This window comes from Hyla sarda, chromosome 1 (genome assembly GCF_029499605.1).
Source record: "Hyla sarda isolate aHylSar1 chromosome 1, aHylSar1.hap1, whole genome shotgun sequence".
NCBI classification, from domain to species: domain Eukaryota; kingdom Metazoa; phylum Chordata; class Amphibia; order Anura; family Hylidae; genus Hyla; species Hyla sarda.
In genome coordinates, this window is record NC_079189.1 from 261,122,731 (window position 1) to 261,149,327 (window position 26,597).

At 49.9% G+C, this 26,597-nt stretch overlaps 24 pseudogenes; all 24 read left to right on the plus strand.

Annotated features, from left to right (window-relative positions):
* Positions 1-129: 129 nt before the first annotated feature.
* On the plus strand, positions 130-249 carry LOC130314247 (5S ribosomal RNA; annotated as a pseudogene).
* A 1,063-nt stretch (positions 250-1,312) lies between these two features.
* On the plus strand, positions 1,313-1,432 carry LOC130352156 (5S ribosomal RNA; annotated as a pseudogene).
* Positions 1,433-2,528: 1,096 nt separating this feature from the next.
* Positions 2,529-2,648, plus strand: LOC130352756 (5S ribosomal RNA; annotated as a pseudogene).
* A 688-nt stretch (positions 2,649-3,336) lies between these two features.
* Positions 3,337-3,456, plus strand: LOC130319022 (5S ribosomal RNA; annotated as a pseudogene).
* A 2,262-nt stretch (positions 3,457-5,718) lies between these two features.
* LOC130324575 (5S ribosomal RNA) lies at positions 5,719-5,838 on the plus strand (annotated as a pseudogene).
* A 5,493-nt stretch (positions 5,839-11,331) lies between these two features.
* On the plus strand, positions 11,332-11,451 carry LOC130346640 (5S ribosomal RNA; annotated as a pseudogene).
* A 1,846-nt stretch (positions 11,452-13,297) lies between these two features.
* Positions 13,298-13,417, plus strand: LOC130335080 (5S ribosomal RNA; annotated as a pseudogene).
* Positions 13,418-13,499: 82 nt separating this feature from the next.
* Positions 13,500-13,619, plus strand: LOC130314259 (5S ribosomal RNA; annotated as a pseudogene).
* Positions 13,620-14,277: 658 nt separating this feature from the next.
* Positions 14,278-14,397, plus strand: LOC130335135 (5S ribosomal RNA; annotated as a pseudogene).
* Positions 14,398-14,681: 284 nt separating this feature from the next.
* On the plus strand, positions 14,682-14,801 carry LOC130326010 (5S ribosomal RNA; annotated as a pseudogene).
* A 266-nt stretch (positions 14,802-15,067) lies between these two features.
* On the plus strand, positions 15,068-15,187 carry LOC130351281 (5S ribosomal RNA; annotated as a pseudogene).
* A 1,075-nt stretch (positions 15,188-16,262) lies between these two features.
* LOC130353117 (5S ribosomal RNA) lies at positions 16,263-16,382 on the plus strand (annotated as a pseudogene).
* A 1,284-nt stretch (positions 16,383-17,666) lies between these two features.
* Positions 17,667-17,786, plus strand: LOC130348283 (5S ribosomal RNA; annotated as a pseudogene).
* A 673-nt stretch (positions 17,787-18,459) lies between these two features.
* LOC130346549 (5S ribosomal RNA) lies at positions 18,460-18,579 on the plus strand (annotated as a pseudogene).
* A 266-nt stretch (positions 18,580-18,845) lies between these two features.
* On the plus strand, positions 18,846-18,965 carry LOC130351292 (5S ribosomal RNA; annotated as a pseudogene).
* Positions 18,966-19,844: 879 nt separating this feature from the next.
* On the plus strand, positions 19,845-19,964 carry LOC130327058 (5S ribosomal RNA; annotated as a pseudogene).
* An 884-nt stretch (positions 19,965-20,848) lies between these two features.
* Positions 20,849-20,968, plus strand: LOC130351303 (5S ribosomal RNA; annotated as a pseudogene).
* Positions 20,969-21,644: 676 nt separating this feature from the next.
* Positions 21,645-21,764, plus strand: LOC130348294 (5S ribosomal RNA; annotated as a pseudogene).
* An 866-nt stretch (positions 21,765-22,630) lies between these two features.
* LOC130351314 (5S ribosomal RNA) lies at positions 22,631-22,750 on the plus strand (annotated as a pseudogene).
* Positions 22,751-23,022: 272 nt separating this feature from the next.
* LOC130329916 (5S ribosomal RNA) lies at positions 23,023-23,142 on the plus strand (annotated as a pseudogene).
* An 82-nt stretch (positions 23,143-23,224) lies between these two features.
* Positions 23,225-23,344, plus strand: LOC130346560 (5S ribosomal RNA; annotated as a pseudogene).
* Positions 23,345-23,610: 266 nt separating this feature from the next.
* LOC130351325 (5S ribosomal RNA) lies at positions 23,611-23,730 on the plus strand (annotated as a pseudogene).
* A 677-nt stretch (positions 23,731-24,407) lies between these two features.
* On the plus strand, positions 24,408-24,527 carry LOC130327068 (5S ribosomal RNA; annotated as a pseudogene).
* An 884-nt stretch (positions 24,528-25,411) lies between these two features.
* On the plus strand, positions 25,412-25,531 carry LOC130351336 (5S ribosomal RNA; annotated as a pseudogene).
* The last annotated feature ends 1,066 nt before the right edge of the window (positions 25,532-26,597 follow it).

Here is a 26,597-nt window from a genome sequence, read left to right on the forward strand (position 1 = left end):
AAGTACTGGCATGGGAGACTGGCTGAAAATCCCGGCTGCCGTTGACATTTTGCTCTGTTGCCGCCTTCCGTTCCGATTCCGAAAAAATATTATTGCTGCTTAAATGCACAGTATAAAGGGCGAGAAGCTGTCAACGGCCATCCTAAGCTGAACGCGCCTGCTCTCGTCAGATCGCAGACTGCTACCCAGCTTAGGGCCCGGTAAGTACCAGCATGGGAGACTGGCTGGGAATCCCAGGTGTCGTTGACATTTTGCTCTGTTGCCGCCTTACGCTCCGATTCCGAAAAGGATTTATTGATGCTTAAATCCACAGTATACAGGGTGTGAAGATGTCTACGGCCATCCTAAGCTGAATGCGCCTGTTCTCGTCAGATCGCAGACTGCTACCCAACTTCGGGCCTGGTAAGTACCAGCATGGGAGACTGGCTGGGAATCCCGAGTGCAGTTGACATTTTGCTCCGATTCCGAAAATTATTTATTGATGCTTAAATCCACAGTTTACAAAGTGTGAAGCTGTCAACGGCCATCCTAAGCTGAACGCGCCTGCTCTCGTCAGATTGCAGACTGCTACCCAGCTTAGGGCCTGGTAAGTACCAGCATGGTAGACTGGCTGGGAATCCCGGGTGCAGTTGACATTTTAATCTGTTGCCGCCTTCCGGTCCGATTCGGAAAAGGATTTATTGATGCTTAAATCCACAATGTACAGGGTGTGAAGCTGTCAACGGCCATACTAAGCCTGAACGTGCCTGCTCTCCTCAGATCGCAGACTGCTGCCCGGCAGATACCGGCATGGGAGACTGGCTGGCAATCCAAGGTGCCATTGCCATTTTGCTCTGTTGCCGCCTTCCTCTCCGATTAATAAAAATATTTATTGATGCTTAAATCCACAATATACAAGGCGTGAAGATGTCAACGGCCATCCTAAGCTGAACGTGCCTGCTCTCGTCAGATCGCAGACTGCTATCCAGCTTAGGGCCCAGTAAGTACCGGCATGGGAGACTGGCTGGGAATCCGGGGTGCAGTTGACATTTTGCTCTGTTGCCGCCTTCCGTTCCGATTCCGAAAAGGATTTATTGATGCTTAAATGCACAGTATAAAAAGCATAAACCTGTCAATGGCCTTCCTAAGCTGAACGCGCCTGTTCTCGTCAGATCGCAGACTGCTACCCAGCTTAGGGCCTGGTAAGAACCAGCATGGGAGACTGGCTGGGAATCCCGGGTGCAGTTGACATTTTAATCTGTTGCCGCCTTCCGCTCCGATTTGGAAAAGGATTTATTGATGCTTAAATGCACAGTATAAAGGGCGTGAAACTGTCAACGGCCATCCTAAGCTGAACGCGCCTGCTCTCGTCAGATCGCAGACTGCTACCCAGCTTAGGGCCCGGTAAGTACCAGCATGGGAGGCTGGCTGGGAATCCCAGGTGTTGTTGACATTTTGCTCTGTAGCCGCCTTCCGCTCCGATTCCGAAAAGGATTTATTGATGCTTAAATCCACAGTATACAGGGTGTGAAGCCGTCTACGGCTATCCTAAGCTGAATGTGCCTGTTCTTGTCAGATCGCAGACTGCTGCCCGGCAAGTACAAGCATGGGAGACTGGCTGGCAATCCAAGGTGCTATTGACATTTTGCTCTGTTGCCGCCTTCCTCTCCGATTCCGAAAAGGATTTATTGATGCTTAAATGTACAGTATAAAAAGCATGAAGCTGTCAATGGCCATCCTAAGCTGAACGCGCCTGCTCTTGTCAAATCGCAGACTGCTACCCAGCTTAGGGCCCGGTAAGTACTGGCATGGGAGACTGGCTGGGAATCCCGGGTGCCGTTGACATTTTGCTCTATTGCTGCCTTCCGCTCCGATTCCGAAAAGAATTTATTGATGCTTAAATCCACAGTATACAAGGTGTGAAGCTGTCGACGGCCATCCTAAGCTTAACGCGCCTGCTCTTGTCAGATCGCAGACTGGTACAGATCTTAGGGCCCGGTAAGTACCGGCATGGGACACTGGCTGGGAATCCCGGCTGCCGTTGAAATTTTGCTCTGTTGCCGCCTTCCGTTTCCGTTTCCGATTCCGAAAAGGATTTATTGATGCTTAAATGCACAGTATAAAGGGCGAGAAGGGAGTATACAAGGTGTGAAGCTGTCAACGGCCATCCTAAGCCTGAACGTGCCTGCTCTCCTCAGATCACAGACTGCTGCCCGGCAGTTACCGGCATGGGAGACTGGCTGGCAATACAAGGTGCCATTGACATTTTGCTCTCTTGCCGCCTTCCTCTCCGATTAATAAAAATATTTATTGATGCTTAAATCCACAATATACAAGGTGTGAAGATGTCAACGGCCATCCTAAGCTGAACGCGCCTGCTCTCGTCAGATCGCAGACCGCTACCCAGCTTAGGGCCCAGTAAGTACCGGCATGGGAGACTGGCTGGGAATCCCGGGTGCAGTTGACATTTTGCTCTGTTGCCGCCTTCCGTTCCGATTCCGAAAAGGATTTATTGATGCCTAAATGCACAGTATAAAAATCATGAAGCTGTCAATGGCCATCCTAAGCTGAACGCGCCTGCTCTCGTCAGATCGCAGACTGCTACCCAGCTTAGGGCCCGGTAAGTACTTGCATGGGAGACTGGCTGGGAATCCTGGATGCCGTTGACATTTTGCTCTATTGCTGCCTTCCGCTCCGATTCCGAAAAGAATTTATTGATGCTTAAATCCACAGTATACAAGGTGTGAAGCTGTCGACGGCCATCCTAAGCTTAACGCGCCTGCTCTCGTCAGATCGCAGACTGGTACAGATCTTAGGGCCCGGTAAGTACCGGCATGGGACACTGGCTGGGAATCCCGGGTGCAGTTGACATTTTATTCTGTTGCCACCTTCCGCTCCGATTCGGAAAAGGATTTATTGATGCTTAAATCCACAATATACAAGGCGTGAAGATGTCAACGGCCATCCTAAGCTGAACGCGCCTGCTCTCGTCAGACCGCAGACTGCTACGCAGCTTAGGGCCCAGTAAGTACCGGTATTGGAGACTGGCTGGGAATCCCGGGTGCAGTTGACATTTTGCTCTGTTGCCGCCTTCTGTTCCGATTCCGAAAAGGATTTATTGATGCTTAAATGCACAGTATAAAAAGCATGCAACTGTCATTGGCCATCCTAAGCTGAACACGCCTGCTCTCGTCAGATCGCAAACTGCTACCCAGCTTAGGGCCCGGTAAGTACTGGCATGGGAGACTGGCTGGGAATCCCGGTTGCCGTTGACATTTTGCTCTATTGCTGCCTTCCGCTCCGATTCCGAAAATAATTTATTGATGCTTAAATCCACAGTATACTAGGTGTGAAGCTGTCGACGGCCATCCTAAGCTGAACGCGCCTGCTCTCGTCAGATCGCAGACTGCTACCCAGCTTAGGGCCTGGTAAGTACCAGCATGGGAGACTGGCTGGGAATCCCAGGTGTCGTTGACATTTTGCTCTGTTGCCGCCTTACGCTCCGATTCCGAAAAGGATTTATTGATGCTTAAATCCACAGTATACAGGGTGTGAAGATGTCTACGGCCATCCTAAGCTGAATGCGCCTGTTCTCGTCAGATCGCAGACTGCTACCCAGCTTCGGGCCTGGTAAGTACCAGCATGGGAGACTGGCTGGGAATCCCGAGTGCAGTTGACATTTTGCTCCGATTCCGAAAATTATTTATTGATGCTTAAATCCACAGTTTACAAAGTGTGAAGCTGTCAACGGCCATCCTAAGCTGAACGCGCCTGCTCTCGTCAGATTGCAGACTGCTACCCAGCTTAGGGCCTGGTAAGTACCAGCATGGTAGACTGGCTGGAAATCCCGGGTGCAGTTGACATTTTAATCTGTTGCCGCCTTCCGGTCCGATTCGGAAAAGGATTTATTGATGCTTAAATGCACAGTATAAAAAGCATAAAGCTGTCAATGGCCATCCTAAGCTGAACGCGCCTGTTCTCGTCAGATCGCGGACTGCTACCCAGCTTAGGGCCCAGTAAGTACCGGCATGGGAGACTGGCTGGGAATCCCGGGTGCAGTTGACATTTTGCTCTGTTGCCGCCTTCCGTTCCGATTCCGAAAAGGATTTATTGATGCTTAAATGCACAGTATAAAAAGCATAAAGCTGTCAATGGCCATCCTAAGCTGAACGCGCCTGTTCTCGTCAGATCGCAGACTGCTACCCAGCTTAGGGCCTGGTAAGTACCAGCATGGGAGACTGGCTGGGAATCCCGGGTGCAGTTGACATTTTAATCTGTTGCCGCCTTCCGCTCCGATTCCGAAAAGGATTTATTGATGCTTAAATCCACAGTATACAGGGTGTGAAGCCGTCTACAGCTATCCTAAGCTGAATGTGCCTGTTCTTGTCAGATCGCAGACTGCTGCCCGGCAAGTACGAGCATGGGAGACTGGCTGGCAATCCAAGGTGCTATTGACATTTTGCTCTGTTGCCGCCTTCCTCTCCGATTCCGAAAAGGATTTATTGATGCTTAAATGCACAGTATACAAGGTGTGAAGCTGTCGACGGCCATCCTAAGCTGAACGCGCCTGCTCTCGTCAGATCGCAGACTGCTACCCAGCTTATGGCCCGGTAAGTACCAGCATGGGAGACTGGCTGGGAATCCCAGGTGTTGTTGACATTTTGCTCTGTAGCCGCCTTCCGCTCCGATTCCGAAAAGGATTTATTGATGCTTAAATCCACAGTATACAGGGTGTGAAGCCGTCTACGGCTATCCTAAGCTGAATGTGCCTGTTCTTGTCAGATCGCAGACTGCTGCCCGGCAAGTACGAGCATGGGAGACTGGCTGGCAATCCAAGGTGCTATTGACATTTTGCTCTGTTGCCGCCTTCCTCTCCGATTCCGAAAAGGATTTATTGATGCTTAAATGCACAGTATACAAGGTGTGAAGCTGTCAACGGCCATCCTAAGCTGAACGCGCCTGCTCTCGTCAGATCGCAGACTGCTACCCAGCTTAGGGCCCGGTAAGTACTGGCATGGGAGACTGGCTGGAAATCCCGGGTGCCATTGACATTTTGCTCTATTGCTGCCTTCCGCTCCGATTCCGAAAAGAATTTATTGATGCTTAAATCCACAGTATACAAGGTGTGAAGCTGTCGACGGCCATCCTAAGCTTAACGCGCCTGCTCTTGTCAGATCGCAGACTGGTATAGATCTTAGGGCCCGGTAAGTACCGGCATGGGACACTGGCTGGGAATCCCGGCTGCCGTTGACATTTTGCTCTGTTGCCGCCTTCCGCTTCCGTTTCCGATTCCGAAAAGGATTTATTGATGCTTAAATGCACAGTATAAAGGGCGAGAAGCTGTCAACGGCCATCCTAAGCTGAACGTGCCTGCTCTCGTCAGATCGCAGACTGCTACCCAGCTGAGGGCCCAGTAAGTACCAGCATGGGAGACTGGCTGGGAATCACAGGTGTCGTTGACATTTTGCTCTATTGCCGCCTTACGCTCCGATTCCGAAAATGATTTATTGATGCTTAAATCCACAGTATACAGGGTGTGAACATGTCTACGGCCATCCTAAGCTGAATGCGCCTGTTCTCGTCAGATCGCAGACTGCTACCCAGCTTCGGGCCTGGTAAGTACCAGCATGGGAGACTGGCTGGGAATCCCGGGTGCAGTTGACATTTTGCTCTGTTTCTGCTCCGATTCCGAAAATTATTTATTGATGCTTAAATCCGCAGTATACAAAGCATGAAGCTGTCGACGGCCATCCTAAGCTGAACGCGCCTGCTCTCGTCAGATCGCAGACTGCTACCCAGCTTAGGGCCCGGTAAGTACCAGCATGGGAGACTGGCTGGGAATCCCAGGTGTCGTTGACATTTTGCTCTGTTGCCGCCTTACGCTCCGATTCCGAAAAGGATTTATTGATGCTTAAATCCACAGTATACAGGGTGTGAAGATGTCTACGGCCATCCTAAGCTGAATGCGCCTGTTCTCGTCAGATCGCAGACTGCTACCCAACTTCGGGCCTGGTAAGTACCAGCATGGGAGACTGGCTGGGAATCCCGAGTGCAGTTGACATTTTGCTCCGATTCCGAAAATTATTTATTGATGCTTAAATCCACAGTTTACAAAGTGTGAAGCTGTCAACGGCCATCCTAAGCTGAACGCGCCTGCTCTCGTCAGAGCGCAGACTGCTACCCAGCTTAGGGCCTGGTAAGTACCAGCATGGGAGACTGGCTGGGAATCCCGGGTGCAGTTGACATTTTAATCTGTTGCCGCCTTCCGCTCCGATTCGGAAAAGGATTTATTGATGCTTAAATCCACAATATACAGGGTGTGAAGCTGTCAATGGCCATCCTAAGCCTGAACGTGCCTGCTCTCCTCAGATCGCAGACTGCTGCCCGGCAGATACCGGCATGGGAGACTGGCTGGCAATCCAAGGTGCCATTGACATTTTGCTCTGTTGCCGCCTTCCTCTCCGATTAATAAAAATATTTATTGATGCTTAAATCCACAATATACAAGGCGTGAAGATGTCAACGGCCATCCTAAGCTGAACGCGCCTGCTCTCGTCAGATCGCAGACTGCTACCCAGCTTAGGGCCCAGTAAGTACCGGCATGGGAGACTGGCTGGGAATCCCGGGTGCAGTTGACATTTTGCTCTGTTGCCGCCTTCTGTTCCGATTCCGAAAAGGATTTATTGATGCTTAAATGCACAGTATAACAAGCATAAAGCTGTCAATGGCCATCCTAAGCTGAACGTCAGATAGCAGACTGCTACCCAGCTTAGGGCCCGGTAAGTACTGGCATGGGAGACTGGCTGGGAATCCCGGGTGCAGTTGACATTTTAATCTGTTGCCGCCTTCCGTTCCGATTCCGAAAAGGATTTATTGATGCTTAAATGCACAGTATACAAAGTGTGAAGCTGTCAACGGCCATCCTAAGCTGAACGCGCCTGCTCTCGTCAGATCGCAGACTGCTACCCAGCTTAGGGCCTGGTAAGTATCAGCATGGGAGACTGGCTGGGAATCCCGGGTGCAGTTGACATTTTAATCTGTTGCCGCCTTCCGCTCCGATTCGGAAAAGGATTTATTGATGCTTAAATGCACAGTATAAAGGGCGTGAAGCTGTCAACGGCCATCCTAAGCTGAACGCGCCTGCTCTCGTCAGATTGCAGACTGCTACCCAGCTTAGGGCCCGGTAAGTACCAGCGTGGGAGACTGGCTGGGAATCTCAGGTGTTGTTGACATTTTGCTCTGTAGCTCTGTAGACATTTTGCTCCGATTCCGAAAAGGATTTATTGATGCTTAAATCCACAGTATACAGGGTGTGAAGCCGTCTACGGCTATCCTAAGCTGAATGTGCCTGTTCTTGTCAGATCGCAGACTGCTGCCCGGCAAGTACGGGCATGGGAGACTGGCTGGCAATCCAAGGTGCTATTGACATTTTGCTCTGTTGCCGCCTTCCTCTCCGATTAAAAAAAATATTTATTGATGCTTAAATCCACAGTATACAAGGCGTGAAGATGTCAACGGCCATCCTAAGCTGAACGCGCCTGCTCTCGTCAGACCGCAGACTGCTATGCAGCTTAGGGCCCAGTAAGTACCGGTATTGGAGACTGGCTGGGAATCCCGGGTGCAGTTGACATTTTGCTCTGTTGCCGCCTTCTGTTCCGATTCCGAAAAGGATTTATTGATGCTTAACCTCTTCAGGACATAGGGCGTATGGATACGCCCTGCATCCCGAGTCCTTAAGGACCGAGGGCGTATCCATACGCCCGTGGGAATTCCGGCCCCCACCGCTAGCCGGTTGGGGACCGGAGCCAGATGCCTGCTGAAATCGTTCAGCAGGCATCCCGGCATATCGCCCAGGGGGGTCATTTTGCCCCCCCATGTCGGCGATCGCCGCAGATCGCTGGACAATTCAGTCCAGCGATCTGCGGCGATTCCGGGTCAATCGGGTCTCCAGTGACCCGATGACCCGGAATTACTGGCTGTTCGGGGCCGTCTCTGACGACCCCGAACAGCCAGAGCCTGCAGGGGTGAGGTGGCACTGGTGCCACCTCACGATCGCCCTGATTCGTCGGCCGGATTACCGGCCGACCAATCAGGGCGCCTGCTGCGGGTGTCACTCCCGCACCCGCTCCGCCCCTCTTCTGGAGGACGTGAGCGGGTGCGGGACGTGCACCCCGGGTGCTGGGGACCCCGATCCCCGGCGCCCCTGTTGGGATCGGGACCCCAGGAGCAGCTGCGGCGGCGGGACTGACCTGCAGCGCCTGGATCGTTGGAGGTGAGTGACAGCCTCCTGCTGTTGCTTAGCAACAGCTCCCAGCATGCAAAAAGGGCATGCTGGGAGCTGTAGTTATGCAACAGCAGGAGGCAGACCACCACAACTCCCAGCATTCCCTTATGGGCATGCTGGGACTTATGGTTTTGCAACAGCTGGAGGCACATTCTTTCTATGGAAAAGTGTACCTTCAGCTGTTGTATAACTACAACTCCCAGCTTGCACAAACAGCTAAAGTGCATGCTGGGAGTTGTAGTGGTGCATCTGCTGGTTGCATAACTACAACTCCCAGCATGCCCGTTGGCTGTCGGTGACTGCTGAGAGTTGTAGTTTTGCAACAGCTGAAGGCACACTGGTTTTGAAACTCAGAGTTTTTTTTTACCTAACTCAGTGTTTCACGACCGGTGTGCCTCCAGCTGTTGCAAACTACAACTCTCAGCAGTCACCGTACACCATGCACCGTACATGCTTGGAGTTGTAGTTTTGCAACAGCTGGAGGCACACTGGTTGTGAAACACTGAGTTAGGTCACAAACTCAGTGATACATAACCAGTGTGCCTACAGTTGTTGCAAAACTGCAACTCTCAGCAGTCACCGACAGCCAACGGGCATGCTGGGAGTTGTAGTTATGCAACAGCTGGATGTCCCCCCCAATGTGAATGTACAGGGTACACTCACATGGGCGGAGGATTGCAGTAAGTATCTGGCTGCAAGTTTGAGCTGCCGCAAACTTTCTGCTGCAGCTCAAATTGCCAGCGAGAAACTACTGTGAACCCCCGCCCGTGTGACTGTACCCTAAAAACACTACACTACACTACCACAAAAAATAAAATAAAAAGTAAAAAACACTACATATACACATACCCCTACACAGCCCCCCTCCCCTCCCCAATAAAAATGAAAAACGTCTGGTACGCCACTGTTTCCAGAACGGAGCCTCCAGCTGTTGCAAAACAACTCCCAGTATTGTCGGACAGCCGTTGACTGTCCAGGCATGCTGGGAGTTTTGCAACAGCTGGAGGCACCCTGTTAGGGGTATTCTACGCCAGTGATTCCCAATGTCCACCCCTATGCAATCCCTAATTTAGGCCTCAAATGCGCATGGCGCTCTCACTTTGGAGCCCTGTCGTATTTCAAGGCAACAGTTTAGGGTCACATATGGGGTATCGCCGTACTCGGGAGAAATTGTGTTACAAATTTTGGGGGGTATTTTCTGCTTTTACCCTTTTTAAAAATGTAACATTTTTGGGAAAACAAGCATTTTAGGTAAAAAAAAAATTTTTTTTTACATATGCAAAAGTCGTGAAACACCTGTGGGGTATAAAGGTTCACTTAACCCCTTGTTACGTTCCCCGAGGGGTCTAGTTTCCAAAATAGTATGCCATGTGGTTTTTTTTTTGCTGTCCTGGCACCATAGGGGCTTCCTAAATGCGGCATGCCCCCAGAGAAAAATTTGCGTTCAAAAAGCCAAATGTGACTCCTTCTCTTCCGAGACCTGTAGTGCGCCAGCAGAGCACTTCTCACCCCCATATGGGGTGTTTTCTGAATCGGGAGAAATTGGGCTTCAAATTTTTAGGGGTATTTTCTGCTATTACCCTTTTTAAAAATAAAAAAATTTTGGGAAAACAAGCATTTTAGGTAAAATTTTTTTTTTTTTTTTACATTTGCAAAAGTCGTGAAACACCTGTGGGGTATTAAGGTTCACTTTATCCAATGTTACATTCCCCGAGGGGTCTAGTTTCCAAAATGGTATGCCATGTGTTTTTTTTTTTGCTGTTCTGGCACCATAAGGGCTTCCTAAAGGTAACATGCCCCCCAAAAACCATTTCAGAAAAACGTACTCTCCAAAATCCCCTTGTCGCTCCTTCCCTTCTGAGCCCTCTACTGCGCCCGCCGAACACTTTACATAGACATATGAGGTATGTCCTTACTCGAGAGAAATTGGGCTACAAATACAAGTAAAAATTTTGTCCTTTTACCCCTTGTAAAAATTCAAAAATTGGGTCTACAAGAACATGTGAGTGTAAAAAATGAAGATTGTGAATTTTCTCGTTCACTTTGCTGCTATTCGTGTGAAACACCTAAAGGGTTAAAACACTGACTGAATGTCATTTTGAATACTTTGGGGGGTGTAGTTTTTATAATGGGGTCATTTATGGGGTATTTCTAATATGAAGACCCTTCAAATCCACTTCAAACCTGAACTGGTCCCTGAAAAATACTGAGTTTGAAAATTTTGTGAAAAATCGGAAAATTGCTGCTGACCGTTGAAGCCCTCTGGTGTCTTCCAAAAGTAAAAACTCATCAATTTTATGATGCAAACATAAAGTAGACATATTGTATATGTGAACAAAAAAAAAAATTTATTCGTAATATCCATTTTCCTTACAAGCAGAGAGCTTCAAAGTTAGAAAAATGCAAAATTTTCAAATTTTTCATCAAATTTACGGATTTTTCACCAAGAAAGGATGCAAGTATCGACAAAAATTTACCACTATGTTAAAGTAGAATATGTCACGAAAAAACAATCTCGGAATCAGAATGATAACTAAAAGCATTCCAGAGTTATTAATGTTTAAAGTGACAGTGGTCAGATGTGCAAAAAACGCTCCGGTCCTTAAGGCCAAAATGGGCTCCGTCCTGAAGGGGTTAAATACACAGTATAAAAAGCATGAAGCTGTCAATGGCCATCCTAAGCTGAACGCGCCTGCTCTCGTCAGATCGCAAACTGCTATCCAGCTTAGGGCCCGGTAAGTACTGGCATGGGAGACTGGCTGGGAATCCCGGTTGCCGTTGACATTTTGCTCTATTGCTGCCTTCCGCTCCGATTCCGAAAATAATTTATTGATGCTTAAATCCACAGTATACAAGGTGTGAAGCTGTCGACGGCCATCCTAAGCTTAACGCGCCTGCTCTCGTCAGATCGCAGACTGGTACAGATCTTAGGGCCCGGTAAGTACTGGCATGGGAGACTGGCTGGGAATCCCGGCTGCCGTTGACATTTTGCTCTGTTGCCGCCTTCCGTTCCGATTCCGAAAAGGATTTATTGATGCTTAAATGCACAGTATAAAGGGCGAGAAGCTGTCAACGGCCATCCTAAGCTGAACGCGCCTGCTCTCGTCAGATCGCAGACTGCTACCCAGCTTAGGGCCTGGTAAGTACCAGCATGGGAGACTGGCTGGGAATCGCAGGTGTCGTTGACATTTTGCTCCGATTCCGAAAATTATTTATTGATGCTTAAATCCACAGTTTACAAAGTGTGAAGCTGTCAACGGCCATCCTAAGCTGAACGCACCTGCTCTCGTCAGATCGCAGACTGCTACCCAGCTTAGGGCATGGTAAGTACCAGCATGGTAGACTGGCTGGGAATCCCGGGTGCAGTTGACATTTTAATCTGTTGCCGCCTTCCGGTCCGATTCGGAAAAGGATTTATTGATGCTTAAATCCACAATGTACAGGGTGTGAAGCTGTCAACGGCCATCCTAAGCCTGAACGTGCCTGCTCTCCTCAGATCGCAGACTGCTGCCCGGCAGATACCGGCATGGGAGACTGGCTGGCAATCCAAGGTGCCATTGCCATTTTGCTCTGTTGCCGCCTTCCTCTCCGATTAATAAAAATATTTATTGATGCTTAAATCCACAATATACAAGGCGTGAAGATGTCAACGGCCATCCTAAGCTGAACGCGCCTGCTCTCGTCAGATCGCAGACTGCTACCCAGCTTAGGGCCCAGTAAGTACCGGCATGGGAGACTGGCTGGGAATCCCGGGTGCAGTTGTCATTTTGCTCTGTTGCCGCCTTCCGTTCCGATTCCGAAAAGGATTTATTGATGCTTAAATGCACAGTATAAAAAGCATAAATCTGTCAATGGCCATCCTAAGCTGAACGCGCCTGCTCTCGTCAGATTGCAGACTGCTACCCAGCTTAGGGCCTGGTAAGTACCAGCATGGGAGACTGGCTGGGAATCCCGGGTGCAGTTGACATTTTAATCTGTTGCCGCCTTCCGCTCCGATTCGGAAAAGGATTTATTGATGCTTAAATGCACAGTATAATAATAACGAAGCTGTCAATGGCCATCCTAAGCTGAATGCGCCTGTTCTTGTCAGATCGCAGACTGCTGCCCGGCAAGTACGGGCATGGGAGACTGGCTGGCAATCCCAGGTGCTATTGACATTTTGATCTGTTGCCGCCTTCCTCTCCGATTAAAAATTTTTTTTATTGATGCTTAAATCCACAGTATACAAGGCGTGAAGATGTCAACGCCCATCCTAAGCTGAACGCGCCTGCTCTCGTCAGATTGCAGACTGCTACCCAGCTTAGGGCCCGGTAAGTACTGGCATGGGAGACTGGCTGGGAATCCCGGGTGCCGTTGACATTTTGCTCTATTGCTGCCTTCCGCTCCGATTCCGAAAATAATTTATTGATGCTTAAATCCACAGTATACAAGGTGTGAAGCTGTCGACGGCCATCCTAAGTTAACGCGCCTGCTCTTGTCAGATCGCAGACTGGTACAGATCTTAGGGCCCGGTAAGTACCGGCATGGGACACTGGCTGGGAATCCCGGCTGCCGTTCACATTTTGCTCTGTTGCCGCCTTCCGTTCCGATTCCGAAAAGAATTTATTGATGCTTAAATGCACAGTATACAAAGTGTGAAGCTGTCAACGGCCATCCTAAGCTGAATGCGCCTGCTCTCGTCAGATCGCAGACTGCTACCCAGCTTAGGGCCTGGTAAGTACCAGCATGGGAGACTGGCTGGGAATCCCGGGTGCAGTTGCCATTTTAATCTGTTGCCGCCTTCCGCTCCGATTCCGAAAAGGATTTATTGATGCTTAAATCCACAATATACAGGATGTGAAGCCGTCTACGGCTATCCTAAGCTGAATGCGCCTGTTCTTGTCAGATCGCAGACTGCTGCCCGGCAAGTACGGGCATGGGAGACTGGCTGGCAATCCAAGGTGCTATTGACATTTTGATCTGTTGCCGCCTTCCTCTCCGATTAAAAAAAAAATTTATTGATGCTTAAATCCACAGTATACAAGGCATGAAGATGTCAACGGCCATCCTAAGCTGAACGCGCCTGCTCTCGTCAGATCGCAGACTGCTCCCCAGCTTAGGGCCCGGTAAGTACTGGCATGGGAGACTGGCTGGGAATCCCAGGTGCCGTTGACATTTTGCTCTATTGCTGCCTTCCGTTCCGATTCCGAAAAAAATGTATTGATACTTAAATGCACAGTATAAAGGGCGAGAAGCTGTCAACGGCCATCCTAAGCTGAACGCGCCTGCTCTCGTCAGATCGCAGACTGCTACCCAGCTTAGGGCCCGGTAAGTACCAGCATGGGAGACTGGCTGGGAATCCCAGGTGTCGTTGACATTTTGCTCTGTTGCCGCCTTACGCTCCGATTCCGAAAAGGATTTATTGATGCTTAAATCCACAGTATACAGGGTGTGAAGATGTCTACGGCCATCCTAAGCTGAATGCGCCTGTTTTCGTTAGATCGCAGACTGCTACCCAGCTTCGGGCCTGGTAAGTACCAGCATGGGAGACTGGCTGGGAATCCCGAGTGCAGTTGACATTTTGCTCCGATTCCGAAAATTATTTATTGATGCTTAAATCCACAGTTTACAAAGTGTGAAGCTGTCAACGGCCATCCTAAGCGGAACGCGCCTGCTCTCGTCAGATCGCAGACTGCTACCCAGCTTAGGGCCTGGTAAGTACCAGCATGGGAGACTGGCTGGGAATCCCGGGTGCAGTTGACATTTTAATCTGTTGCCGCCTTCCGCACCGATTCGGAAAAGGATTTATTGATGCTTAAATCCACAATATACAGGGTGTGAAGCCGTCTACAGCTATCCTAAGCTGAATGCGCCTGTTCTTGTCAGATCGCAGACTGCTGCCCGGCAAGTACGGGCATGGGAGACTGGCTGGCAATCCAAGGTGCTATTGACATTTTGATCTGTTGCCGCCTTCCTCTCCGATTAAAAAAAAAATTTATTGATGCTTAAATCCACAGTATACAAGGCGTGAAGATGTCAACGGCCATCCTAAGCTGAACGCGCCTGCTCTCGTCAGATCGCAGACTGCTCCCCAGCTTAGGGCCCGGTAAGTACTGGCATGGGAGACTGGCTGGGAATCCCAGGTGCCGTTGACATTTTGCTCTATTGCTGCCTTCTGCTCCGATTCCAAAAATAATTTATTGATGCTTAAATCCACAGTATACAAGGTGCGAAGCTGTCGATGGCCATCCTAAGCTGAACGCGCCTGCTCTCGTCAGATCGCAGACTGCTACCCAGCTTAGGGCCCGGTAAGTACTGGCATGGGAGACTGGCTGAAAATCCCGGCTGCCGTTGACATTTTGCTCTGTTGCCGCCTTCCGTTCCGATTCCGAAAAAAATTTATTGATACTTAAATGCACAGTATAAAGGGCGAGAAGCTGTCAATGGCCATCCTAAGCTGAACGCGCCTGCTCTCGTCAGATCGCAGACTGCTACCCAGCTTAGGGCCCGGTAAGTACCAGCATGGGAGACTGGCTGGGAATCCCAGGTGTCGTTGACATTTTGCTCTGTTGCCGCCTTACGCTCCGATTCCGAAAAGGATTTATTGATGCTTAAATCCACAGTATACAGGGTGTGAAGATGTCTACGGCCATGCTAAGCTGAATGCGTCTGTTTTCGTCAGATCGCAGACTGCTACCCAGCTTCGGGCCTGGTAAGTACCAGCATGGGAGACTGGCTGGGAATCCCGAGTGCAGTTGACATTTTGCTCCGATTCCGAAAATTATTTATTGATGCTTAAATCCACAGTTTACAAAGTGTGAAGCTGTCAACGGCCATCCTAAGCTGAACGCGCCTGCTCTCGTCAGATCGCAGACTGCTACCCAGCTTAGGGCCTGGTAAGTACCAGCATGGGAGACTGGCTGGGAATCCCGGGTGCAGTTGACATTTTAATCTGTTGCCGCCTTCCGCTCCGATTCGGAAAAGGATTTATTGATGCTTAAATCCACAATATACAGGGTGTGAAGCTGTCAACGGCCATCCTAAGCCTCAACGTGCCTGCTCTCCTCAGATCGCAGACTGCTGCCCGGCAGATACCGCCATGGGAGACTGGCTGGCAATCCAAGGTGCCATTGACATTTTGCTCTGTTGCCGCCTTCCTCTCCGATTAATAAAAATATTTATTGATGCTTAAATCCACAATATACAAGGCGTGAAGATGTCAACGGCCATCCTAAGCTGAACGCGCCTGCTCTCGTCAGATCGCAGACTGCTACCCAGCTTAGGGCCCAGTAAGTACCGGCATGGGAGACTGGCTGGGAATCCCGGGTGCAGTTGACATTTTGCTCGGTTGCCGCCTTCTGTTCCGATTCCGAAAAGGATTTATTGATGCTTAAATGCACAGTATAAAAAGCATAAAGCTGTCAATGGCCATCCTAAGCTGAACGCGCCTGCTCTCGTCAGATAGCAGACTGCTACCCAGCTTAGGGCCCGGTAAGTACTGGCATGGGAGACTGGCTGGGAATCCCGGGTGCAGTTGACATTTTAAACTGTTGCCGCCTTCCGCTCCGATTCGGAAAAGGATTTATTGATGCTTAAATGCACAGTATAAAGGGCGTGAAGCTGTCAACGGCCATCCTAAGCTGAACGCGCCTGCTTTCGTCAGATCGCAGACTGCTACCCAGCTTAGGGCCCGGTAAGTACCAGCGTGGGAGACTGGCTGGGAATCTCAGGTGTTGTTGACATTTTGCTCTGTAGCTCTGTAGACATTTTGCTCCGATTCCGAAAAGGATTTATTGATGCTTAAATCCACAGTATACAGGGTGTGAAGCCGTCTACGGCTATCCTAAGCTGAATGTGCCTGTTCTTGTCAGATCGCAGACTGCTGCCCGGCAAGTACGGGCATGGGAGACTGGCTGGCAATCCAAGGTGCTATTGACATTTTGCTCTGTTGCCGCCTTCCTCTCCGATTAAAAAAAATATTTATTGATGCTTAAATCCACAGTATACAAGGCGTGAAGATGTCAACGGCCATCCTAAGCTGAACGCGCCTGCTCTCGTCAGACCGCAGACTGCTACGCAGCTTAGGGCCCGGTAAGTACTGGCATGGGAGACTGGCTGGGAATCCCGGTTGCCGTTGACATTTTGCTCTGTTGCCGCCTTCTGTTCCGATTCCGAAAAGGATTTATTGATGCTTAAATGCACAGTATAAAAAGCATGAAGCTGTCAATGGCCATCCTAAGCTGAACGCGCCTGCTCTCGTCAGATCGCAAACTGCTATCCAGCTTAGGGCCCGGAAAGTACTGGCATGGGAGACTGGCTGGGAATTCCGGTTGCCGGTGAAATTTTGCTCTATTGCTGCCTTCCGCTCCGATTCCGAAAATAATTTATTGATGCTTAAATCCACAGTATACAAGGTGTGAAGCTGTCGACGGCCATCCTAAGCTTAACGCGCCTGCTCTCGTCAGATCGCAGACTGGTACAGATCTTAGGGCCCGGTAAGTACTGGCATGGGAGACTGGCTCTGAATCCCGGCTGCCGTTGACATTTTGCTCTGTTGCCGCCTTCCGTTCCGATTCCGAAAATTATTTATTGATGCTTAAAATCACAGTTTACAAAGTGTGAAGCTGTCAACGGCCATCCTAAGCTGAACGCGCCTGCTCTCGTCAGATTGCAGACTGCTACCCAGCTTAGGGCCTGGTAAGTACCAGCATGGAAGACTGGCTGGGAATCCCGGGTGCAGTTGACATTTTAATCTGTTGCCGCCTTCCGCTCCGATTCCGAAAAGGATTTATTGATGCTTAAATCCACAATATACAGGGTGTGAAGCCGTCTACGGCTATCCTAAGCTGAATGCGCCTGTTCTTGTCAGATCGCAGACTGCTGTCCGGCAAGTACGGGCATGGGAGACTGGCTGGCAATCCAAGGTGCTATTGACATTTTGATCTGTTGCCGCCTTCCTCTCCGATTAAAAAAAAAATATATATTGATGCTTAAATCCACAGTATACAGGGTGTGAAGCTGTCGAGGGCCATCCTAAGCTGAACGCGCCTGCTCTCGTCAGATCGCAGACTGCTACCCAGCTTAGGGCCTGGTAAGTACTGGCATGGGAGACTGGCTGAAAATCCCGGCTGCCGTTGACATTTTGCTCTGTTGCCGCCTTCCGTTCCGATTCCGAAAAAAATTTATTGATGCTTAAATGCACAGTATAAATGGCGAGAAGCTGTCAACGGCCATCCTAAGCTGAACGCGCCTGCTCTCGTCAGATCGCAGACTGCTACCCAGCTTAGAGCCTGGTAAGTATCAGCATGGGAGACTGGCTGGGAATCCCGGGTGCAGTTGACATTTTAATCTGTTGCCGCCTTCCGCTCCGATTCGGAAAAGGATTTATTGATGCTTAAATGCACAGTATAAAGGGCGTGAAGCTGTCAACGGCCATCCTAAGCTGAACGCGCCTGCTCTCGTCAGATCGCAGACTGCTACCCAGCTTAGGGCCCGGTAAGTACCAGCGTGGGAGACTGGCTGGGAATCTCAGGTGTTGTTGACATGTAGCTCTGTAGACATTTTGCTCCGATTCCGAAAAGGATTTATTGATGCTTAAATCCACAGTATACAGGGTGTGAAGCCGTCTACGGCTATCCTAAGCTGAATGTGCCTGTTCTTGTCAGATCGCAGACTGCTGCCCGGCAAGTACGGGCATGGGAGACTGGCTGGCAATCCAAGGTGCTATTGACATTTTGCTCTGTTGCCGCCTTCCTCTCCGATTAAAAAAAAATTTATTGATGCTTAAATCCACAGTATACAAGGCGTGAAGATGTCAACGGCCATCCTAAGCTGAACGCGCCTGCTCTCGTCAGACCGCAGACTGCTACGCAGCTTAGGGCCCAGTAAGTACCGGCATTGGAGACTGGCTGGGAATCCCGGTTGCCGTTGACATTTTGCTCTGTTGCCGCCTTCTGTTCCGATTCCGAAAAGGATTTATTGATGCTTAAATGCACAGTATAAAAAGCATGAAGCTGGCAATGGCCATCCTAAGCTGAACGCGCCTGCTCTCGTCAAATCGCAAACTGCTACCCAGCTTAGGGCCCGGTAAGTACGGGCATGGGAGACTGGTTGGGAATCCCGGTTGCCGTTGACATTTTGCTCTATTGCTGCCTTCCGCTCTGATTCCGAAAATAATTTATTGATGCTTAAATCCACAGTATACAAGGTGTGAAGCTGTCGACGGCCATCCTAAGCTTAACGCGCCTGCTCTCGTCAGATCGCAGACTGCTACCCAGCTTAGGGCCTGGTAAGTACCAGCATGGGAGACTGGCTGGGAATCCCAGGTGTCGTTGACATTTTGCTCTGTTGCCGCCTTACGCTACGATTCCGAAAAGGATTTATTGATGCTTAAATCCACAGTATACAGGGTGTGAAGATGTCTACGGCCATCCTAAGCTGAATGCGCCTGTTCTCGTCAGATTGCAGACTGCTACCCAGCTTCGGGCCTGGTAAGTACCAGCATGGGAGACTGGCTGGGAATCCCGAGTGCAGTTGACATTTTGCTCCGATTCCGAAAATTATTTATTGATGCTTAAATCCACAGTTTACAAAGTGTGAAGCTGTCAACGGCCATCCTAAGCTGAACGCGCCTGCTCTCGTCAGATCGCAGACTGCTACCCAGCTTAGGGCCTGGTAAGTACCAGCATGGGAGACTGGCTGGGAATCCCGGGTGCAGTTGACATTTTAATCTGTTGCCGCCTTCCGCTCCGATTCGGAAAAGGATTTATTGATGCTTAAATCCACAATATACAGGGTGTGAAGCTGTCAACGGCCATCCTAAGCCTGGACGTGCCTGCTCTCCTCAGATCGCAGACTGCTGCCCGGCAGATACCGCCATGGGAGACTGGCTGGCAATCCAAGGTGCCATTGACATTTTGCTCTGTTGCCGCCTTCCTCTCCGATTAATAAAAATATTTATTGATGCTTAAATCCACAATATACAAGGCATGAAGATGTCAACGGCCATCCTAAGCTGAACGCGCCTGCTCTCGTCAGATCGCAGACTGCTACCCAGCTTAGGGCCCAGTAAGTACCGGCATGGGAGACTGGCTGGGAATCCCGGGTGCAGTTGACATTTTGCTCTGTTGCCGCCTTCTGTTCCGATTCCGAAAAGGATTTATTGATGCTTAAATGAACAGTATAAAAAGCATAAAGCTGTCAATGGCCATCCTAAGCTGAACGCGCCTGCTCTTGTCAGATAGCAGACTGCTACCCAGCTTAGGGCCCGGTAATTACTGGCATGGGAGACTGGCTGGGAATCCCAGGTGCCGTTGACATTTTGCTCTATTGCTGCCTTCCGCTCCGATTCCGAAAAGAATTTATTGATGCTTAAATCCACAGTATACAAGGTGTGAAGCTGTCGACGGCCATCCTAAGCTTAACGCGCCTGCTCTCGTCAGATCGCAGACTGGTACAGATCTTAGGGCCCGGTAAGTACCGGCATGGGACACTGGCTGGGAATCCCGGGTGCCGATGACATTTTGCTCTGTTGCCGCCTTCCGTTCCGATTCCGAAAAGGATTTATTGATGCTTAAATCCACAGTATACAAGGTGTGAAGCTGTCAACGGCCATCCTAAGCTGAACGCGCCTGCTCTCGTCAGATCGCAGACTGCTACCCAGCTTAGGGCCTGGTAAGTACCAGCATGGGAGACTGGCTGGGAATCTCAGGTGTTGTTGACATTTTGCTCTGTAGCTCTGTAGACATTTTGCTCCGATTCGGAAAAGGATTTATTGATGCTTAAATCCACAATATACAGGGTGTGAAGCCGTCTACGGCTATCCTAAGCTGAATGTGCCTGTTCTTGTCAGATCGCAGACTGCTGCCCGGCAAGTACGGGCATGGGAGACTGGCTGGCAATCCAAGGTGCTATTGACATTTTGATCTGTTGCCGCCTTCCTCTCCGATTAAAATTTTTTTTTATTGATGCTTAAATCTACAGTATACAAGGCATGAAGATGTCAACCGCCATCCTAAGCTGAACGCCCCTGCTCTCGTCAGATCGCAGACTGCTACCCAGCTTAGGGCCCGGTAAGTACTGGCATGGGAGACTGGCTGGGAACCCCGGGTGCCGTTGACATTTTGCTCTATTGCTGCCTTCCGCTCCGATTCCGAAAATAATTTATTGATGCTTAAATCCACAGTATACAAGGTGTGAAGCTGTCGACGGACATCCTAAGCTTAACGCGCCTGCTCTCGTTAGATCGCAGACTGGTACAGATCTTAGGGCCCGGTAAGTACCGGCATGGGACACTGGCTGGGAATAACGGCTGCCGTTGACATTTTGCTCTGTTGCCGCCTTCCGTTCCGATTCCGAAAAGGATTTATTGATGCTTAAATGCACAGTATAAAGGACGAGAAGATGTCAACGGCCAACCTAAGCTGAACGCGCCTGCTCTCGTCAGATCGCAGACTGCTACCCAGCTTAGGGCCCGGTAAGTACCAGCATGGGAGACTGGCTGGGAATCCCGAGTGCAGTTGACATTTTAATCTGTTGCCGCCTTACGCTCCGATTCCGAAAAGGATTTATTGATGCTTAAATCCACAGTATACAGGGTGTGAAGCTGTCAACGGCCATCCTAAGCTGAACGCGCCTGCTCTCGTCAGATCGCAGACTGCTACCCAGCTTAGGGCCTGGTAAGTACCAGCATGGGAGACTGGCTGGGAATCCCGGGTGCAGTTGACATTTTAATCTGTTGCCGCCTTCCGCTCCGATTCGGAAAGGATTTATTGATGCTTAAATCCACAATATACAGGGTGTGAAGCTGTCAACGGCCATCCTAAGCCTGAACGTGCCTGCTCTCCTCAGATCGCAGACTGCTGCCCGGCAGATACCGCCATGGGAGACTGGCTGGCAATCCAAGGTGCCATTGACATTTTGCTCTGTTGCCGCCTTCCTCTCCGATTAATAAAAATATTTATTGATGCTTAAATCCACAATATACAAGGCGTGAAGATGTCAACGGCCATCCTAAGCTGAACGCGCCTGCTATCGTCAGATAACAGACTGCTACCCAGCTTAGGGCCCGGTAATTACTGGCATGGGAGACTGGCTGGGAATCCCGGGTGCAGTTGACATTTTAATCTGTTGCCGCCTTCCGTTCAGATTCCGAAAAGGATTTATTGATGCTTAAATGCACAGTATACAAAGTGTGAAGCTGTCAACAGCCATCCTAAGCTGAACGCGCCTGCCCTCGACAGATCGCAGACTGCTACCCAGCTTAGGGCCTGGTAAGTATCAGCATGGGAGACTGGCTGGGAATCCCGGGTGCAGTTGACATTTTAATCTGTTGCCGCCTTCCGCTCCGATTCGGAAAAGGATTTATTGATGCTTAAATGAACAGTATAAAGGGCGTGAAGCTGTCAACGGCCATCCTAAGCTGAACGCGCCTGCTCTCGTCAGATCGCAGACTGCTACCCAGCTTAGGGCCCGGTAAGTACCAGCGTGGGAGACTGGCTGGGAATCTCAGGTGTTGTTGACATTTTGCTCTGTAGCTCTGTAGACATTTTGCTCCGATTCCGAAAAGGATTTATTGATGCTTAAATCCACAGTATACAGGGTGTGAAGCCGTCTACGGCTATCCTAAGCTGAATGTGCCTGTTCTTGTCAGATCGCAGACTGCTGCCCGGCAAGTACGGGCATGGGAGACTGGCTGGCAATCCAAGGTGCTATTGACATTTTGCTCTGTTGCCGCCTTCCTCTCCGATTAAAAAAAATATTTATTGATGCTTAAATCCACAGTATACAAGGCGTGAAGATGTCAACGGCCATCCTAAGCTGAACGCGCCTGCTCTCGTCAGACCGCAGACTGCTACGCAGCTTAGGGCCCAGTAAGTACCGGTATTGGAGACTGGCTGGGAATCCCGGGTGCAGTTGACATTTTGCTCTGTTGCCGCCTTCTGTTCCGATTCCGAAAAGGATTTATTGATGCTTAAATGCACAGTATAAAAAGCATGAAGCTGTCAATGGCCATCCTAAACTGAACGCGCCTGCTCTCGTCAGATCGCAAACTGCTACCCAGCTTAGGGCCCGGTAAGTACTGGCATGGGAGACTGGCTGGGAATCCCGGTTGCCGTTGACATTTTGCTCTATTGCTGCCTTCCGCTCCGATTCCGAAAATAATTTATTGATGCTTAAATCCACAGTATACAAGGTGTGAAGCTGTCGACGGCCATCCTAAGCTTAACGCGCCTGCTCTCGTCAGATCGCAGACTGCTACCCAGCTTAGGGCCTGGTAAGTACCAGCATGGGAGACTGGCTGGGAATCCCGAGTGCAGTTGACATTTTGCTCCGATTCCGAAAATTATTTATTGATGCTTAAATCCACAGTTTACAAAGTGTGAAGCTGTCAACGGCCATCCTAAGCTGAACGCGCCTGCTCTCGTCAGATCGCAGACTGCTACCCAGCTTAGGGCCTGGTAAGTACCAGCATGGGAGACTGGCTGGGAATCCCGGGTGCAGTTGACATTTTAATCTGTTGCCGCCTTCCGGCTTGATTCGGAAAAGGATTTATTGATGCTTGAATGCACAGTATAATAATAACGAAGCTGTCAATGGCCATCCTAAGCTGAATGCGCCTGTTCTTGTCAGATGGCAGACTGCTGCCCGTCAAGTACGGGCATGGGAGACTGGCTGGCAATCCAAGGTGCTATTGACATTTTGATCTGTTGCCGCCTTCCTCTCCGATTAAAATTTTTTTTTATTGATGCTTAAATCCACAGTATACAAGGCGTGAGGATGTCAACGGCCATCCTAAGCTGAACGCGCCTGCTCTCGTCAGATTGCAGACTGCTACCCAGCTTAGGGCCCGGTAAGTACTGGCATGGGAGACTGGCTGGGAATCCCGGGTGCCGTTGACATTTTGCTCTATTGCTGCCTTCCGCTCCGATTCCGAAAATAATTTATTGATGCTTAAATCCACAGTATACAAGGTGTGAAGCTGTCGACGGCCATCCTAAGCTTAACGCGCCTGCTCTCGTCAGATCGCAGACTGCTACCCAGCTTAGGGCCTGGTAAGTACCAGCATGGGAGACTGGCTGGGAATCCCAGGTGTCGTTGACATTTTGCTCTGTTGCCGCCTTACGCTACGATTCCGAAAAGGATTTATTGATGCTTAAATCCACAGTATACAGGGTGTGAAGATGTCTACGGCCATCCTAAGCTGAATGCGCCTGTTCTCGTCAGATTGCAGACTGCTACCCAGCTTCGGGCCTGGTAAGTACCAGCATGGGAGACTGGCTGGGAATCCCGAGTGCAGTTGACATTTTGCTCCGATTCCGAAAATTATTTATTGATGCTTAAATCCACAGTTTACAAAGTGTGAAGCTGTCAACGGCCATCCTAAGCTGAACGCGCCTGCTCTCGTCAGATCGCAGACTGCTACCCAGCTTAGGGCCTGGTAAGTACCAGCATGGGAGACTGGCTGGGAATCCCGGGTGCAGTTGACATTTTAATCTGTTGCCGCCTTCCGCTCCGATTCGGAAAAGGATTTATTGATGCTTAAATCCACAATATACAGGGTGTGAAGCTGTCAACGGCCATCCTAAGCCTGAACGTGCCTGCTCTCCTCAGATCGCAGACTGCTGCCCGGCAGATACCGCCATGGGAGACTGGCTGGCAATCCAAGGTGCCATTGACATTTTGCTCTGTTGCCGCCTTCCTCTCCGATTAATAAAAATATTTATTGATGCTTAAATCCACAATATACAAGGCGTGAAGATGTCAACGGCCATCCTAAGCTGAACGCGCCTGCTCTCGTCAGATCGCAGACTGCTACCCAGCTTAGGGCCCAGTAAGTACCGGCATGGGAGACTGGCTGGGAATCCCGGGTGCAGTTGACATTTTGCTCTGTTGCCGCCTTCTGTTCCGATTCCGAAAAGGATTTATTGATGCTTAAATGAACAGTATAAAAAGCATAAAGCTGTCAATGGCCATCCTAAGCTGAACGCGCCTGCTCTTGTCAGATAGCAGACTGCTACCCAGCTTAGGGCCCGGTAATTACTGGCATGGGAGACTGGCTGGGAATCCCAGGTGCCGTTGTTATTTTGCTCTATTGCTGCCTTCCGCTCCGATTCCGAAAAGAATTTATTGATGCTTAAATCCACAGTATACAAGGTGTGAAGCTGTCAACGGCCATCCTAAGCTGAACGCGCCTGCTCTCGTCAGATCGCAGACTGCTACCCAGCTTAGGGCCTGGTAAGTACCAGCATGGGAGACTGGCTGGGAATCTCAGGTGTTGTTGACATTTTGCTCTGTAGCTCTGTAGACATTTTGCTCCGATTCGGAAAAGGATTTATTGATGCTTAAATCCACAATATACAGGGTGTGAAGCCGTCTACGGCTATCCTAAGCTGAATGTGCCTGTTCTTGTCAGATCGCAGACTGCTGCCCGGCAAGTACGGGCATGGGAGACTGGCTGGCAATCCAAGGTGCTATTGACATTTTGATCTGTTGCCGCCTTCCTCTCCGATTAAAATTTTTTTTTATTGATGCTTAAATCTACAGTATACAAGGCATGAAGATGTCAACCGCCATCCTAAGCTGAACGCCCCTGCTCTCGTCAGATCGCAGACTGCTACCCAGCTTAGGGCCCGGTAAGTACTGGCATGGGAGACTGGCTGGGAATCCCGGGTGCCGTTGACATTTTGCTCTATTGCTGCCTTCCGCTCCGATTCCGAAAATAATTTATTGATGCTTAAATCCACAGTATACAAGGTGTGAAGCTGTCGACGGACATCCTAAGCTTAACGCGCCTGCTCTCGTTAGATCGCAGACTGGTACAGATCTTAGGGCCCGGTAAGTACCGGCATGGGACACTGGCTGGGAATAACGGCTGCCGTTGACATTTTGCTCTGTTGCCGCCTTCCGTTCCCATTCCGAAAAGGATTTATTGATGCTTAAATGCACAGTATAAAGGACGAGAAGATGTCAACGGCCAACCTAAGCTGAACGCGCCTGCTCTCGTCAGATCGCAGACTGCTACCCAGCTTAGGGCCCGGTAAGTACCAGCATGGGAGACTGGCTGGGAATCCCGAGTGCAGTTGACATTTTAATCTGTTGCCGCCTTACGCTCCGATTCCGAAAAGGATTTATTGATGCTTAAATCCACAGTATACAGGGTGTGAAGCTGTCAACGGCCATCCTAAGCTGAACGCGCCTGCTCTCGTCAGATCGCAGACTGCTACCCAGCTTAGGGCCTGGTAAGTACCAGCATGGGAGACTGGCTGGGAATCCCGGGTGCAGTTGACATTTTAATCTGTTGCCGCCTTCCGCTCCGATTCGGAAAGGATTTATTGATGCTTAAATCCACAATATACAGGGTGTGAAGCTGTCAACGGCCATCCTAAGCCTGAACGTGCCTGCTCTCCTCAGATCGCAGACTGCTGCCCGGCAGATACCGCCATGGGAGACTGGCTGGCAATCCAAGGTGCCATTGACATTTTGCTCTGTTGCCGCCTTCCTCTCCGATTAATAAAAATATTTATTGATGCTTAAATCCACAATATACAAGGCGTGAAGATGTCAACGGCCATCCTAAGCTGAACGCGCCTGCTCTCGTCAGATAGCAGACTGCTACCCAGCTTAGGGCCCGGTAATTACTGGCATGGGAGACTGGCTGGGAATCCCGGGTGCAGTTGACATTTTAATCTGTTCCGCCTTCTGTTCCGATTCCGAAAAGGATTTATTGATGCTTAAATGCACAGTATACAAAGTGTGAAGCTGTCAACAGCCATCCTAAGCTGAACGCGCCTGCCCTCGACAGATCGCAGACTGCTACCCAGCTTAGGGCCTGGTAAGTATCAGCATGGGAGACTGGCTGGGAATCCCGGGTGCAGTTGACATTTTAATCTGTTGCCGCCTTCCGCTCCGATTCGGAAAAGGATTTATTGATGCTTAAATCCACAATGTACATGGTGTGAAGCTGTCAACGGCCATCCTAAGCCTGAACGTGCCTGCTCTCCTCAGATCGCAGACTGCTGCCCGGCAGATACCGGCATGGGAGACTGGCTGGCAATCCAAGGTGCCATTGCCTTTTTGCTCTCTTGCCGCCTTCCTCTCCGATTAATAAAAATATTTCTTGATGCTTAAATCCACAATATACAAGGCATGAAGATGTCAACGGCCATCCTAAGCTGAACGTGCCTGCTCTCGTCAGATCGCAGACTGCTACCCAGCTTAGGGCCCAGTAAGTACCGGCATGGGAGACTGGCTGGGAATCCCGGGTGCAGTTGACATTTTGCTCTGTTGCCGCCTTCCGATTCCGAAAAGGATTTATTGATGCTCAAATGCACAGTATAAAAAGCATAAAGCTGTC